This window comes from Calliphora vicina, chromosome 4 (genome assembly GCF_958450345.1).
Source record: "Calliphora vicina chromosome 4, idCalVici1.1, whole genome shotgun sequence".
Lineage (NCBI taxonomy): Eukaryota > Metazoa > Arthropoda > Insecta > Diptera > Calliphoridae > Calliphora > Calliphora vicina.
The window spans coordinates 107,376,093-107,391,352 of NC_088783.1; the positions used below are offsets into that span (position 1 = coordinate 107,376,093).

The following is a 15,260-nucleotide window of genomic DNA, read 5'->3' on the forward strand; positions in this document are numbered from 1 at the left end:
TTGAATTCACATACCAATCAGATGATGCCAGTGACATCACTAGCTACCCAATTAGTTACTTGACTAGCTATATAACTACACAGCAGTTAAGCAAGTAGTCAATGTATCCCTTATAGACAGTAATTGTCACTAATGTCTTATCACTTGGCTAGCTCCATAATAAAAGATAAAATAAAGATAATAAAAGAGAATATTATAGTCCATGTAATTTTAAATATATTTTGAATGTTTTACTAAAATCGGAAAACGTTAACCCTTAAATCTTGAAGGTCAAAGGTCAAGTTTTTCAATATTTGGAATTTCTCATGGAAAGATAGTGAAATGCTATATACTTTTTGATGAAACTTAAACAAAATATAACACAAAGTCTAGTATTTACAAAAACAGCAGACAAATTAAAATTAACCCTTAATAGCACTTGGGGTTAAAATGATCCTCATTTCATAGGTTGAACAATTATCTATCATATGCTTTTTACATTTTGCAATAAACATATGTATCTACTTTAGTTTTGGACTGACTACAGGGGCAGACTAAAAACAAAGCTTTTGATGAATAAAGCAAGTATTCGACAAACTGGTGGTAGACCGTCGCACGGTGGCTCAGATCTCAATTTCATCGGCCAAAAGTTCAACTTTTTGTTAACTCCATTCAATAGTAAACACATTGAAACTATGTTAGCCAAACAATTACATAAATATTTTGTCAATTGTGTGCGTGACATGCTGTTCAAGTCAAATATTTTATGTCATTTTATAGAAAATGTGATTTTTGTAAATTTTGATCAGAAGTAAATTATCATTACTCGCAAACTATTATCGATAATTTAAAAGTTTATTTTCTACTGCACTATAGAAAGTAGTTATTTACCTCTCAGAAGTAATATATTTGAGAGTTGTTGTTTTGCAATCGGTTATAGGACTGTTTATGTGAATTCTTTTTAACTGAATATTTGATGTCAATTAGAACCAGTAAATGTTAAAATAACTAGGTATGTAGCTGATGAAGTAGCCGGTTTGGTAACTGATTCTATGTAAGCGGAATGGGAATCCAATGCGTAGACAGTGATAGGTAAAATCACTAGTTCGGGACAGTCCCCTAGAACTGCAGGGATACTGCAAGTGTGCCGAACCTGCTACACAACTACATCTTCAATAGCGCATGAGTATGTGTGTATTGCTCGAAAGAGAATTCCAGCAATCCCCAATTCCACCACGAATGGTAAGATTGGAGATTTAGAATTAACACGAATGCATACGAAGTTAAGACAGAGAACAAGAAACAACTTAAATTAAATACCGGACGTATTGGACACGAGGTTTGTTTTCTTTATTTTATTTATATATTCACGTTATTAACAAATTTTTATTAAAATGTTTACATTTTCCAAGTTTATTTAAAATATTTATTTATATGTTCTTTGATAAATTTAAAATGTTTTAATGCTAATTACCTAAAATAAGATCAGCTTGATCACTTGTTTTGTTGTTGTTTAATGGAGTGAAAAAAATTGTTTAAAGAAGGAAATGAGCACAAAAATGCATTGAAAGAAAATCAAACAATTTCACCATTATTAAATTAATTTGTGGTTACTAAGTGATTAATAAAAACATACACAATGAATGTCTTTTTAACCGAGCTGAAGAAAACAAACTTTTTTCTATTTTTGGCAAACTTTTTTCAAAGTTGTATAAAAAGGTAGTATTTTGTGCATACGCGTGAGCACGTGTCATTAAAATGTAAACAAAAGCATGACACAAATATTGCTTTTTTTTAAAACGATATTAAAATTTAAAAAATCTTATCTTATATACCCTTCACCAAATTATACTTAAAAATTTTAAATATTTTTAGGTAAACAAAATTTAATTTTTTTTTCAGTTGTTTTTTTCATTTTTTGGAAAAAAAATTTTTCGATTATTTAAATTTTTTTTTTTTTGATTAAAAAATTTTTTTTTTTTAAATTTTAAATTTTTTTTTTTTTTTGAAAAAAAAAATTCGGGTTGAAAATTTTTTTTCCCGATTTTGACCCATTGTAGGTCCGACTTACTATGGTCTTATATACGTCGTTGAAAATTTATTTGAAATATCTATCATTAGATATCCATATTGTCTATATTAATGTCTTAGTTATACAGATATAGGTCAAAAATCGAGGTTGTCTTGGTTTTTTCCTCATATCTCAGCCATTTGTGGACCGATTTTGCTGATTTTAAATAGCAAAATTCTCGAAAGCATGTCTGACAGAATTATTGAAGATTTAGATCCCGAAGATATCTGGGGTCTTCAGAAAACTGATTTCAACAGACAGACAGACAGAAAGACAGACAGACAGACAGACAGACAGACAGACAGACAGACATACAGACAGACAGACAGACAGACAGACAGACAGACAGACAGACAGACAGACAGACAGACAGACAGACAGACAGACAGACAGACAGACAGACAGACAGACAGACAGACAGACAGACAGACAGACAGACAGACAGACAGACAGACAGACAGACAGACAGACAGACAGACAGACAGACAGACAGACAGACAGACAGACAGACAGACAGACAGACAGACAGACAGACAGACAGACAGACAGACAGACAGACAGACAGAAAGACAGACAGACAGACAGACAGACAGACAGACAGACAGACAGACAGAAAGACAGACAGACAGACAGACAGACAGACAGACAGACAGACAGACAGACAGACAGACAGACAGACAGACAGACAGACAGACAGACAGACAGACAGACAGACAGACGGACATGGCTTAATCGACTCCGCTATCTATAAGGATCCAGAATATATATACTTTATAGGGTCGGAAATGAACTTTTTTCCATAATGATGCTCAACGAATATTTTCGTTTTTAGGAGCAAAAGTCTGCTGCGAAGCAACAATGTAGACGATTAAATTCAAATTTGAATAACATGTGGCCTACTAAAATGGCGCAAGTGACAACCACGAAATCTGATTCTAGGGTCATTCAGTAATTAATTCCAGTTTTTAAAATTAAAATAGCTCCTAGAATGACCAGATAATGATTCCACAAATAAAGCAATATTTTTGTCATGCTTTTGTTTACATTTTTATGCCGGGTGCTCTCATGTTTACATAAATAGTACTTTTTTTTGCAACTCTGTAAAAGAAGATTGCCAGAAAGACCTGTTTATTTTCTTCAGCTACATGTATTTTTTTAACTGAATATTTGAGGTCAATTATCACCCGTGCATGTTAAAATGACTATTTATGTAGCTGATCGAGTAACCAGTTAGGTATGTAGTAAGGTAACTGACTCTATGTAACCGGTATATGAATCCAATGCGTTGACTACTTTGACTAGTAATCAAAAGGGGTCAAATAATCCTTTGCTTAGGCCATGAATGTAAGCTAGTTATGTAACTAGTTGTCACTCTAAATGATAGGTAAAATCACTAGTTCGGAACAGTCTCCTAGAACTGATGGGTAATTAATTTAACATGTACATACAGTATTGGGTACTCAGTACTGTATATTTTACCCGCTAATTATTCGATACTTTCAGATTTGTATTTTTCAGGGAGAAAACTTTAATATTTGTCGGTGAAAAAATGAAACTGTGTTTTTGAAATAAGAATTTTTAAATGTTAAATTCAGCTTTTAGACATCAAAAGTACCGAAATTTTATAACTCTATGTCCTAGACAGAAATTGATTGACAGAATAAAGTAGAGACTAAAAGACAAAAGCATCATCATTATTATTATCTTGACTTCTTCAAACCTGTTTTAAATCGGGACATAAATAAGAAAGCTACAATTAGTAAATTGAACTGCCTTATTAAACATAAAACTTCATGTTTTGTCATCAAAAGCGGGATATTAAAGTACTCAACCATGCCCACAATCTCTACAAATTAATTAAACTTGAACCAGTAAAACAATTAAGTATATTTGAACGCATCATTTCTGGAGCCATTGTTCTTGAATTATAACGATATGCTTTATTATTATTTTCAGAGCATCATTGGAAAGCAATAAATAATTCCACCATGATAATTCGTTTACTTTTTAGCATTTATCTAATTAGCCTCCTGTCATTAATCAACTTGAGTCTAGGGAAAGTACATCCATATCCGCATGAAATTCATAAAAATGACTATAAATGGCGAAGAGAAACCCAACAACAAACAGAAATACGAAACCCACTAGTTCCATATGACACTTGTGAAATTGAGGCTAAAGAAGAATTTATTCTAATAGTTACATCTTGGGATGACGACGAAGCTGCTACTACTCAAATTAATTTGCTGCAACAACTAATTAATTTTGTGGAACAACTAATGGATTTCATATATAATTATTTTGGTCTTGTGATTTATATAAACGTTGTAATTAGATTATATATAAAATTCGGAATACCATAGAAAATACAAATTAAAAACAAAATATTTAGAGAAGTGGTAACAAACAAATTTTGCTTTAATTTCCACTTGTAAATCGAGTGCTCTGATAAACTAGTTGATTGATTATTAGTTTGGCAAATTTAATTAAACTAATTCTAACAAGTAAGACTGTTAAGTTGGTTGAACCGAATCTCCGAATTCTCTTGGAATTTTGACTGTATTTGGAAGGAACAATAGGCTATTTTTTTGAAATTTCAAGTGGGCATGGAATATAAATTGTGAAAGACGCTGGATTTACATTGTGTGCAACTTGTGGAAATGGGCGTGGCATCACCCATACAAAGCAAATAGTTATTTTCGAATATCAGCAGAACTATGTATAATTATGAAAGTCTTAAAATTTTACATGAATCAATTTCTTAACACTGCATGAAGTTTAACCAAAATTGAGACCTATCAGAACAGGGGGTAAGTCACCTCCCATACAAAGTATGAAATGTATTAAAAGAGACCAAATAGTATCGACTAGTACCAAAAATGGCACAATTGTGCCACAAATCCCAACACTGTCAATTACTATGTGAATTCAACACACTCGTGAGAGAGAGATAACTTGATTTTCAACATTTTAATATATATTTTTTTATTTGTGCAAAACGTTTGTTTTGGAAAAATTCAGCCTTTATTTTGTCAGAAAATCGAAGTTATAATTTCAAATATTTAATGTTGTTCAATTCTCTCAAAAGGGTGTTGAATTCACACGGTACCCGTGTGAGAGAGTAATTTATAAATATCCCAGCAGTTAAGCAAGTAGTCAATGTATCCCTTAACACATTGACTGCCACGTCGGACACATATGTGTGACACTGCACTATGCGGTTTACGCCACGTCGGACACATATGTCCGACACGACTTTAATTCTCTCTAGCCATGTCAGACAATAGTGCTAGATTTTAAGAATTTTTTTGATGTTGTCTGGAAGTTTCTCATCAAAACTGTAATCTTCACATTCTTCATCACTTTCAGAACTTGTACTGAGTATTTTTTCTAACTCAGTATCCCATAAAAAATTCCAAAGAAAATCCTGTGGCCCCCAGCATCTTATTTGCTGAAAGTGCCTTGGCAGTCAATGTGTTAAAGACAGTAATTGTCACAAATATCATATCACTTGGCTAACTCCAATTTATATGTTTTTGGTCATTTGTCACGTATGTGCTCTTTGTAGTGCCGAGAGAAGTCAATTGGTTACCTTATACATCCCTGGTAATCTAGCGAGAAGACAATTGTCACTTAAGTGTCTCTAAGTAATCTAGAGTGTAGTCACTTTAAAAATTTTGTGAGTAATTCGTACAAACTGGTTTTATACAAATTGTGTTGATATAATTCTCATAAAATTTATTTATATTTTTGCTTAAGTATACTGATATCCCATGTAACATAGCATGATATCAATAGTCACTTTAGTGTCTCTTAGTAACCTATAGTTAAGTCACTTTAAACGTTTATTTTGTACTGCACTTTAGAAAGCAATCCATTAGAGAGTTGTCGGAGGAAGGTTTGTTTACAAGCAATCCTTTCTTAGACTGTCTATGATATGTCTTTTGAACTGAGTATTTGAAGTCAATTACATGTTAGGTTAGGTTGATAGGAGGATGTATACTACATCAAATCCGAAGAAATAGACCTAGGCCACTGTCGGTCCTATTGTGCGCTACTTTTCTGATGTTCAGAAACTAAGTTTCATGGACGTGAGGCAATTACAAAGAAAGTGCTAAAGAGTTTCACTGTCCTCTCCACATGCTCTACATTCGTCTGAATCCGCACGTCCAATTTTCTATAGTTGTGCGCGTAATCCTGTGTGTCCACCTAGAATACCTACCATCATACTAACATCGGACTTGCTCATTCTGAGAAGGCTTCTCGTCCTGCTCTCCTAGGGTTATCCCATAGGATTTTTGTGGTTCTACCCACCATTTCATTATTCCAAGCGGCCTTATGGGATTCACTCGCCCATATTTTTAATTCAGCCCTCGTTGCGTCGAACGGTTTTGCGTTCGTCAGGTTAACTACAGCGAGTTTCCTTCCCTTAACCCTTAAATGCATGATTTTTACTTTTATTTTTCTAGAAAGTATCAAATATTAAGTTGATTTTTATTTCTTATATTTCCTTTAGTTTAGTTTGATTTAGAATTTCTTTAGCTGAAACTTTTCGTACTCCATTTGATTTTTCGGAATTAGAATCTGAATTAGTATCAAGCTTATATTCGTCTAAAATTAAGTGGAACTGGAATGTAGACAATTGGCAACAATATGCATTAAAGGCTTAAAAGCCCGATTATTCCCGGGTAGCTTGGTAACCATATGATGCAAAGCTAAGCTCTTGGAGAGTATTCGGTCAAAACTTAGATTTAACCTTATCATCTGATATCGCCCTAATTGCCTTCTGGCTATCGTTAAATATGTTAATCCCTATAGATGCCATATTTATTCGAATCAAATTTACACATTCCGTTATTGCAAGGACTTCTGCCTGGAAGCTAGTGTTGTGATTATGTAGACGGTAGTATATTTCTGTTTCTGAGTTGTCAGTGTAGTACACCAGGCCCGTTTTGTCCCCCCAGTTTCCTACGGATATTTGCTCTAATGATCCGTTTGACCATGATATTCTATCTGGGGTCAGTGTTTCAAAGTTCCCGATATATTCTGTGTCTCGGCTATGTGATCGGGTACGTCCGATGTTTGTCCGCCTTTGGTCAGTTCGATTAAAGTTAAGAGCCGTTCGGCCGTAAGTGCCGCCTCATATCTTATATATGTTTCAATAGGAGGAATATCTAGCAACGTTTCCAGAGCCTTGGTTGACGTAGTGCTCATGGCCCCACTAATACCCAAGCGGCATGTACGATGCACTCCCAGTAGTGGTTTTATATTACACTCTGTGTCCAAACAAGTCCACCAGTTTATTGAATCATAAGCTAGAATTGGTCTAATCACGTTTTTATAAAGCCAGTGTGTCATCTCACTTTAATCCAAAAATGTCAATTGACACTCTACCTAGGACATGTACGTGTTAAAATAAAATTATTAGTTCGGTACAGTCTCCTAGAACTGCTGGGCTGATACACATCTACATCTTCAATTGCGTCTGAGAATATTTGTATGCATTGCTCGAAAGAGAATCCCACCAATCCCCAATTCCACCACTAATGGTCAGATTGGAAATTTAGAACTAACATGAATGCATTCGAAGTTAAGACAGAGAACAATAAACAAGTTAAATTAAAAACCGCACATATTACACAAGGTTTGTTTGCTTTATTTGATTTTTGTGTTAAAATTTATTTAAATAAATTAATACTTGTTTTGTTATACACCCTTATCGTGTTTAGCCTAAACGTTTTACGTCATTGTTTAATGTAGTAAGAACAAAAAAATGTAAAAAGATTGCGATTGCATAAAAACGCATTGAATGAAAAAAATCATAAGTAAAATTCAAACAATTGCACCATTATTAAATTAATTTGTGGTTACTAAGTGATAAACTAAAACAAATACGGGTAAATTTCTCGATCCAATATTTTTGGTAGTATTTTTAAAACAAATTAATCTCCGTTAGGCGGACGCTGTCTTAAAGCGTATCCTTGACGGAACGGAACAGCTGACAGCGTTTTTGTTGTGTGTGAAGTAGTTAGAGCAGTGAAAGTGATAAAATGTAACGTAACTGTAACGTGTTAAAAACAGAATTTCATTACGTTTTTACTTCGCACCTGCCAATAGGGTGGATTTTCAATTTTATTATCTACTAGCTGACCCGGTGCGCTTCGCCACCCCAATTAGAAGAATGAAATAGTACTATTAAGTCTCCCTTTGTGAATCTAATTGTAAATGTCTAATTTCATATTTCTGGGTCCATTATTATAGAATATTTTGTGAATTCAAATTCATTCAGAATCATGTGTGCCTAATTTTAATTTTTTAGGTTTATTATTATAAAATATTCAAAAAGTACCATTGCAGTAAACAAATTGTACCATTGATTATCACTTTTGAATTCGCATGCACTAAACCATAACCCGTCAAGTTTGAATTTTAAATTTGTATAGCCTTTCCTATATTATCAACTAATTTTTTTTCTATAACAATTAATATTTAAAAACAAGTAAGAAAGTATGGTCGGTCAAGCCCGACCATATAATACCCTACACTAAGTAAAAGAGCAAAAAAAATTGTCTTTTAAAATTTCAATAATTTATATTTTTGAGTGATTTTTGGAAGTGGGCCTTATATGGGGGCTATGACCAATTATGGACCGATCACCATGAAATTAGGTCTTGTGATTTATGTCTATATGAAAGTTTACTATGCTGAATTTTGTGAGTATACCAACATTTTAAAGCGATTTATGCACGTTAAAGTGATTTTCGGAAGCGGGTCTATATGGGAGCTATGACTAATTATGGACCGATCGTAACAAAATTTGGTGACATGAATTTTGTGTATATAAAACTTATTTGGAGCGGAATTTGTGGAGATACATATATAAATTAAACATTTATGACCGATAAAGTCCAATTTCGGGAGGACATTTGTATGGGGGCTAGGTGAAATAGTGGACCGATTTCAGCCAGTTTCAATAGGCTTGGTCCTTGGGCCGAAGAAATAATATGTACCAAATTTGATCGAAATATCTTCAAAATTGCGACCTGTACTCTGCGCACAAGGTTTACATGGACAGCCAGCCAGCCGACCAGACGGACGGACGGACATCGCTTAATCGACTCAGAAAGTGATTCTAAGTCGATCGGTATACTTTAAGGTGGGTGTTAGACTAATATTTTTGGGCGTTACAAACATCTGCACAAACGCATGGTGTAGGGTATAAATATCACAAAACCCAAAAAAAAAAAACGAAACCGCGGTTTTGAAATTCTTCGGTTTTTTGGAAGCGCTAGGTCCATTATTATAGTAAATTCACAAAAGTACATATGAGAACAAAGAAAAAGTATCAAGAAGTATGGCCTTGAATTTTCACTCACTTGGGACCATAGACGCCTAATTTCATATTTCTATGTCCATTATTACAGAAAACTCAAAAGGTACCATTAGAATATATAAAAAGTACCAAAAATCCCCCAATTGTGGTTTCCCACTCACTCCCATATAAGCTTAATTTCATGGTTTTAGGTTAATTGGTGAAAAAATTACAAAAAGTACTATTCGAATAAAGAAAAAGTACCAAAAAGTCTATCCCTAGAATTCTCACTCACTTAGGACCATATACATATGTTTAATTTCATGTTTCTAAGTTCATTGTTATAGAAAATTCAAAAAAGTACCATTGGAATAAAGAAAAAGTACCAAAAAGTCTCCCCCTAGAATTCTCACTCACTTTAGAACATATACGATTAATTTCATATGTTTATGTCCATTATTACAGAAAATTAAAAAAAGTACCGCTACAATATATAAAAGTACCAAAAATCAGGCACTTGTGGATTCCCACTCACTCCGGTCCATATAAGCTTTCTTTCATGTTTCTAGGTTCATTGGTGAAGAAATTACAAAAAGTACCATTCGAATAAAGAAAAAGTACCAAAAAGTCTCCCCTACAATTCTCACTGACTTAGGACCGAGTATGCTTAATTTCATGTTTCTAAGTCCATTGTTATACAAAATTAAAAAAAAGTACCATTATAATACAGAAAAAGTACCATGAAGTATCCGCTTGAATTTTCACTCACATAGGACCATATACGCTTAATTTCATATTTATAGGTCCAATATTATAGTAAATTCAAAAAGTACCATTAGAATATAGAAAAAGTACCAAAAAGCAGCCACTTGTGGATTCCCACTCACTCGGTCCCATGTAAGCTTTACTTCATGTTTTTAGGTTCATTGGTGAAGAAATTACAAAAAGTATCATTCGATCAAAGAAAAAGTACCAAAAAGTCTACCCCTAAAATTCACACTCACTTAGGACCATATATGCTTAATTTCATGTTTCTAAATCCATTGTCATATAAAATTCAAAAAATTCAGTTCTCACATTTTGGTACCTAAATATTGTACCCTAGGCCTAACACAAACTTCACTCAGATACAAATCAGCTAACTTTAATGTCGTTAAGTGAAATAATTTAAAATATTAAAAAGGTACCATTAGCAGAAAAGTACCAATTTCCCTTTTCTTCCTTGAAACAGTCAAGTTCTAACTTTAAAAATATTCCATTTTGCCAAAATTGTTTATGCTACAGACATGTCTCAAAATATTAAAATCTGTGTTAATGTGCCCAAGAATAAATAGGTTTTAAAAAAAGTACCAAACTGTTTACCCGGATTTGGCCCAATATACACCTTGGCACTCGAGTTCCAAATAACACCCTGTTAGTTAATTTTTGTATGAATCCAGGAACCAATGTTAAAAAAATTATCAAAATTGGCTTAATAATTACAAATAAAATGTATTTGCCCGATTTTATCCCCTTTTTGGTATATTTTTTATACCCATTGCTTTGGTAAAATTTTATTCAAATAAATTTCTGTATCGTGGTGGTAGATCATAATAAAATATTCGTATGTCTATGTCAGATTATAGAAAAACATATTTTATGAAAAAGTACCAAAAATAAACACAATTTTTATCCCTTAAGGTTTCGAATTTCCAAAAAGTACCAAACTTATATTTTTTATTTTTTGTTAATTAAAGAAAACGATTTAAAATTTGTTTCTATGTTTATTGGTTTAAAAGATACATAGGGTGCAAAAAATAGTACCAAAATACAGTTTTTACCCGTTTTCTCCCCTAAAAGTTTCGAATTTCCAAAAAGTACGAAACACCTGTCAGCTTATTTTTTAAATGGAGTAACATGCAATTTTAAGTTTTTTTGTATCTTTATTAGTTTTGAAGATATAAGATTACCGAATTTACCCGTTTTTACCCTTTTTTTAACCCCTAAACGTTCGAATTTCCAAAAATCCCTTCGTTTTGGAGAGGATTACGTAAGGATAATTATAAGATTTTTAGTAAAAATTGTGTGAGCACAAAAAATGCAACTCTAAGAAAATTGACTTGATTTTTAAAATTTTGAAAAAAATAATTATGTATAAAAAATTGATAAAAAACTATAATACTGTTACAATACAGTAATTTACTGTTAATACTAATACATTCAAGGATATGAAATCTACAAAGGATAACAGAATTAACGAATGATGCATTTTCCGTTCAATATGGTGAATTTTTCTAAATCCAAAAAAATTTTAGGAATTTTTATTTATTTCTTTACCAATTTAAAATCTTGCGCATATTCTCTATGAAAAGGAATTCAAATAATTGTGGTGGTATGCCTAAAACTGAGTGTATAAGAGCTCAAGATCAAAAGGATATGACTAGTTAATGTTAGAAGGGTGCTGAAATTTAATGCTAAAATAATATTTTCGGAATTTATAAAGGGCTGGTCCGATCGGTATAAAATTTGACGTGGAGTATTCGAGTTTAATTTAAAGTAGGGTACCTTTGACATGTAAAATTTTTAAACACGTGACATTTTTTTGTTTCTAAACCGGTTTCAAAGATTTTTATATTTTTGGCTAGGTCTTGAAAAAACATGCTTGCGTGTGCTATTTATCTCTTATAATTTCCGAGTTAAAGGCATTTATAATTGAAATTTTGCCATACCTTTTATCAAAATATAGGGCGTACTTTCGCACCTAATGGACCAAATTGTTTATGTTAGGTAGACAACTAAATTGCCAATAATACACAAAAGATATCAAGCAATATCAATTATGGATCCAAAATTGAACGATTTTCAATTTAAAAATTCAAAAATAGTAGATTTTTGTTGTTTTTTGGGCGAAAAGGTACCTTAACTCTTTTTTTTATTAAAAAAAAAACTTTCTTTAAGAACATATAACAATTTTATTTATGAACATATAACAATCTTTATTGAGAATATTTGGGTATAAAAAAATTTCCTATTTTCGAATATGTTGCCCCTACGCCCTTTGGAATTTGACCTATTTTTTTATCAAAATTTAATCTTAAAGCTGGGATCAGAAAACGGAAAGCAGTTTTGGAAACCTTGATGTGTTACCTATTTATGCCCAAAGCATTTTGCTAGCCCCGAAGGAAATGGGGACCCTATGAAAAAATTGCATTTTTCCCCTTGTAAATTCACCACAAAACTAAATCGCAAGTCGGCACGGTTTAGGTAAACAAAATTTAATTTTTTTTTGAAATTATTTTTTAATTTTTTTTAAAAAAAGTTTTTTCCAAATTTTTTTAAACATTTTTTTAAAATTTTTTTTTTTTGGAAAAAAATGTATGACAAAAAAAAATTTTTGATGAAAAAAAAATTTGGGTTAAAAAATATTTTACCCGATTTTGACCCATTGTATTCCAACTTACTATAGCCTTATCTACATCGTTGCAATGGACTTTGAAATATCTATCATTAGATATCCATATTGTCTATATTAATGACTTAGTAACCGATTTTGCTGATTTTAAATAGCAAACTTCTCGAAAGCATGTCTGACAGAATTATTGAAGATTTGGATCCCGAAGATATCTGGGGTCTTCAGAAAATTGATTTCAACAGACGGACAGACAGATAGACGGACATGGCTTAATCGACTCCGCTATCTATAAGGATCCAGAATATATATACTTTATAGGGTCGGAAATGAAAAATGTAGAAATTATAAACGGAATGACAAACGTATATATACCCTTCTCACGAAGGTGAAGGGTATAATAAGTACCTACTCTACTAAATAAAACTAGCATAACCCGGTGCACTTCGCTACCCCTAACCTAGTAAAATTAAAAAAATATGAATGGAAATACGAAAATAAGAATCTCTCAATTACAGTTCACTAACTAACTAATTTTGTATGGGAGATACCACTCCACTGCTCTGATCGCACCGATTTTTAAACCTTTTATGTAAATATCAAGCTTAGCTAAACTTCGAACAGGGAATAAATTCGTTTTAAGCTAACCTCTGTAGAATGAATAAATTGATTGATAAAGAGTTTAAATTCTTTTAGAATTATAAATAGTTCTCCAGATATTCAAAATTAATTATTTACTTTGTGCCACAACCACTAATGCAATCCCGACCATTTTCAGCCAATCTGTGTAAAATGGTAAGAGAGCTATGCGGACAAAGTTTGAAGAACCTTGCAATTATTACTTTGTATTTAATTATCCTTTTCCAACCCCTCCTATTTTGGGTGCTATGCCCTCTAATCTAATTCCATCTATATTCAGCTAAACTCCGCACAGTAATAAGAAATTAATTCGCGAGTGAGAAGTAATTGATTCGTATAAAGTTTGAAAACCGTCACAATTAAATATACACATATATATACACAAGCACATATTATAAAATAACTATTTACTTGTATGTAGCATAAACAGTTTTTAAATTTGTCAAAGGTTTATAAAACAAATTTTGAATGGAAATTTTGTTTTATAAACCTTTGATAGTTAGAAAATACAAAAAACACCTTCAAAATATATTTTTTAAGGCGACTTTAAATTACTAAGGTCTTCTTCTTTGTTTGCTATAACAACTCTCACTTAAAACAGAGCGAAATCAATACTGTTTAATTGTTTCTCTTATTTATTTACAACAACAAATTGGACAAACATGCATTGCTTTGTTTACTTTTTAGCTTAAGCTTCACATGTACACGTTTTTGCATATGTGTTAGTAACATCTTTAAACGCTTATAACTCCTAAAAAACTGAACCGATTTCAATAAAATATATATTCTGCACTTCTGTGAATAAATCCCTTTAAAATGGTATATATCTTGCCGAAATTGAATGTATAATGTGAGCGTAAAAGGGGTCTAAAGAAATCGACTTGCCTATTAATATTATGATGATGATATAGCTATGAGTAACGATCACTCATTACAAATTAATTTATTAAATTAAAGTGAATATTATAATACCATTTAATTTAATTCTTCTTTTTTCAGGAAAACACAAACATGTTTTCAGGGTTTTTCGCCGCAATGTTGGTGATTGTTATCATCATCGTAATTTTAATATGTACCGCCTTGACCAATGTATCGGACTTCAATGGCAAATACAAAAATGTCTTTAAATGGAATAAAAAAAAACAACAAGCTGAAATTGTGACAGACTATTATCAAAAAGGCTTTAATGAAAAATATTCCAAAAACTTTAGCCATCAAGGAGAAAATGTAAACGAAACTTGGAAAGAATTAAACTTTAAAATTATATTTGAAATTATTGTATTTTTATCTATTTCAGATCCCCTGGATTATTTCAATTTTACTTGTTTTACTTGATTTACTTAATAAATATTTGGTGGAAAATGGCTATATCTCGGTAGCAAAAAGGATTGTGAAGAAAAAGAGAAACAAATTTCAACGAGCTCTAAAATTCACCTATACAAATTCTCCAAAAATAATATTCGGCGTTGGTGTTGGACTATTACACGTCCTCACTTGTTTGGCCTCTTTTTAAATAAATTTATTAATAATGAAGTTTTATATCTAAACATACATACATATATTTTATTCAACATTTATTTTGTATTTTTTTTTTTTGTTTAATTAAAACAGAGCAATAACTAAAAACTATTACAAATTATAATTTATTTCTTCTAATGGTCATGACTCATGAGTGAGTATGATGGTATCAACTTAAGTAACTTTACAATCAATAATGTATGATTCCTCAATTAAAATCTTAAGGTTCGTGTAAAAACATACGTAACAATTAAGTAACAATGGTCGGTCAAGCTCGACAATATAATACCCTACGCTAAGTAAATAAGCAAACACATTTTTATACCCTTCACCTTCATGCGAAGGGTATATAT

General features: G+C 31.9%; 1 long non-coding RNA gene across 2 annotated transcripts; it reads left to right on the plus strand.

Moving 5' to 3' along the window:
- Positions 1-1,260: 1,260 nt before the first annotated feature.
- LOC135958025 (uncharacterized) lies at positions 1,261-15,018 on the plus strand. Of its 2 annotated transcripts, none has more exons than XR_010576441.1 (3): positions 1,261-1,318; positions 14,389-14,616; positions 14,687-15,018. It is a non-coding gene; the product is annotated as an uncharacterized LOC135958025 (long non-coding RNA). The 2 variants fall into 2 exon arrangements; XR_010576440.1 differs by lacking the exon at positions 1,261-1,318 and adding an exon at positions 7,639-7,694.
- Positions 15,019-15,260: the final 242 nt, after the last annotated feature.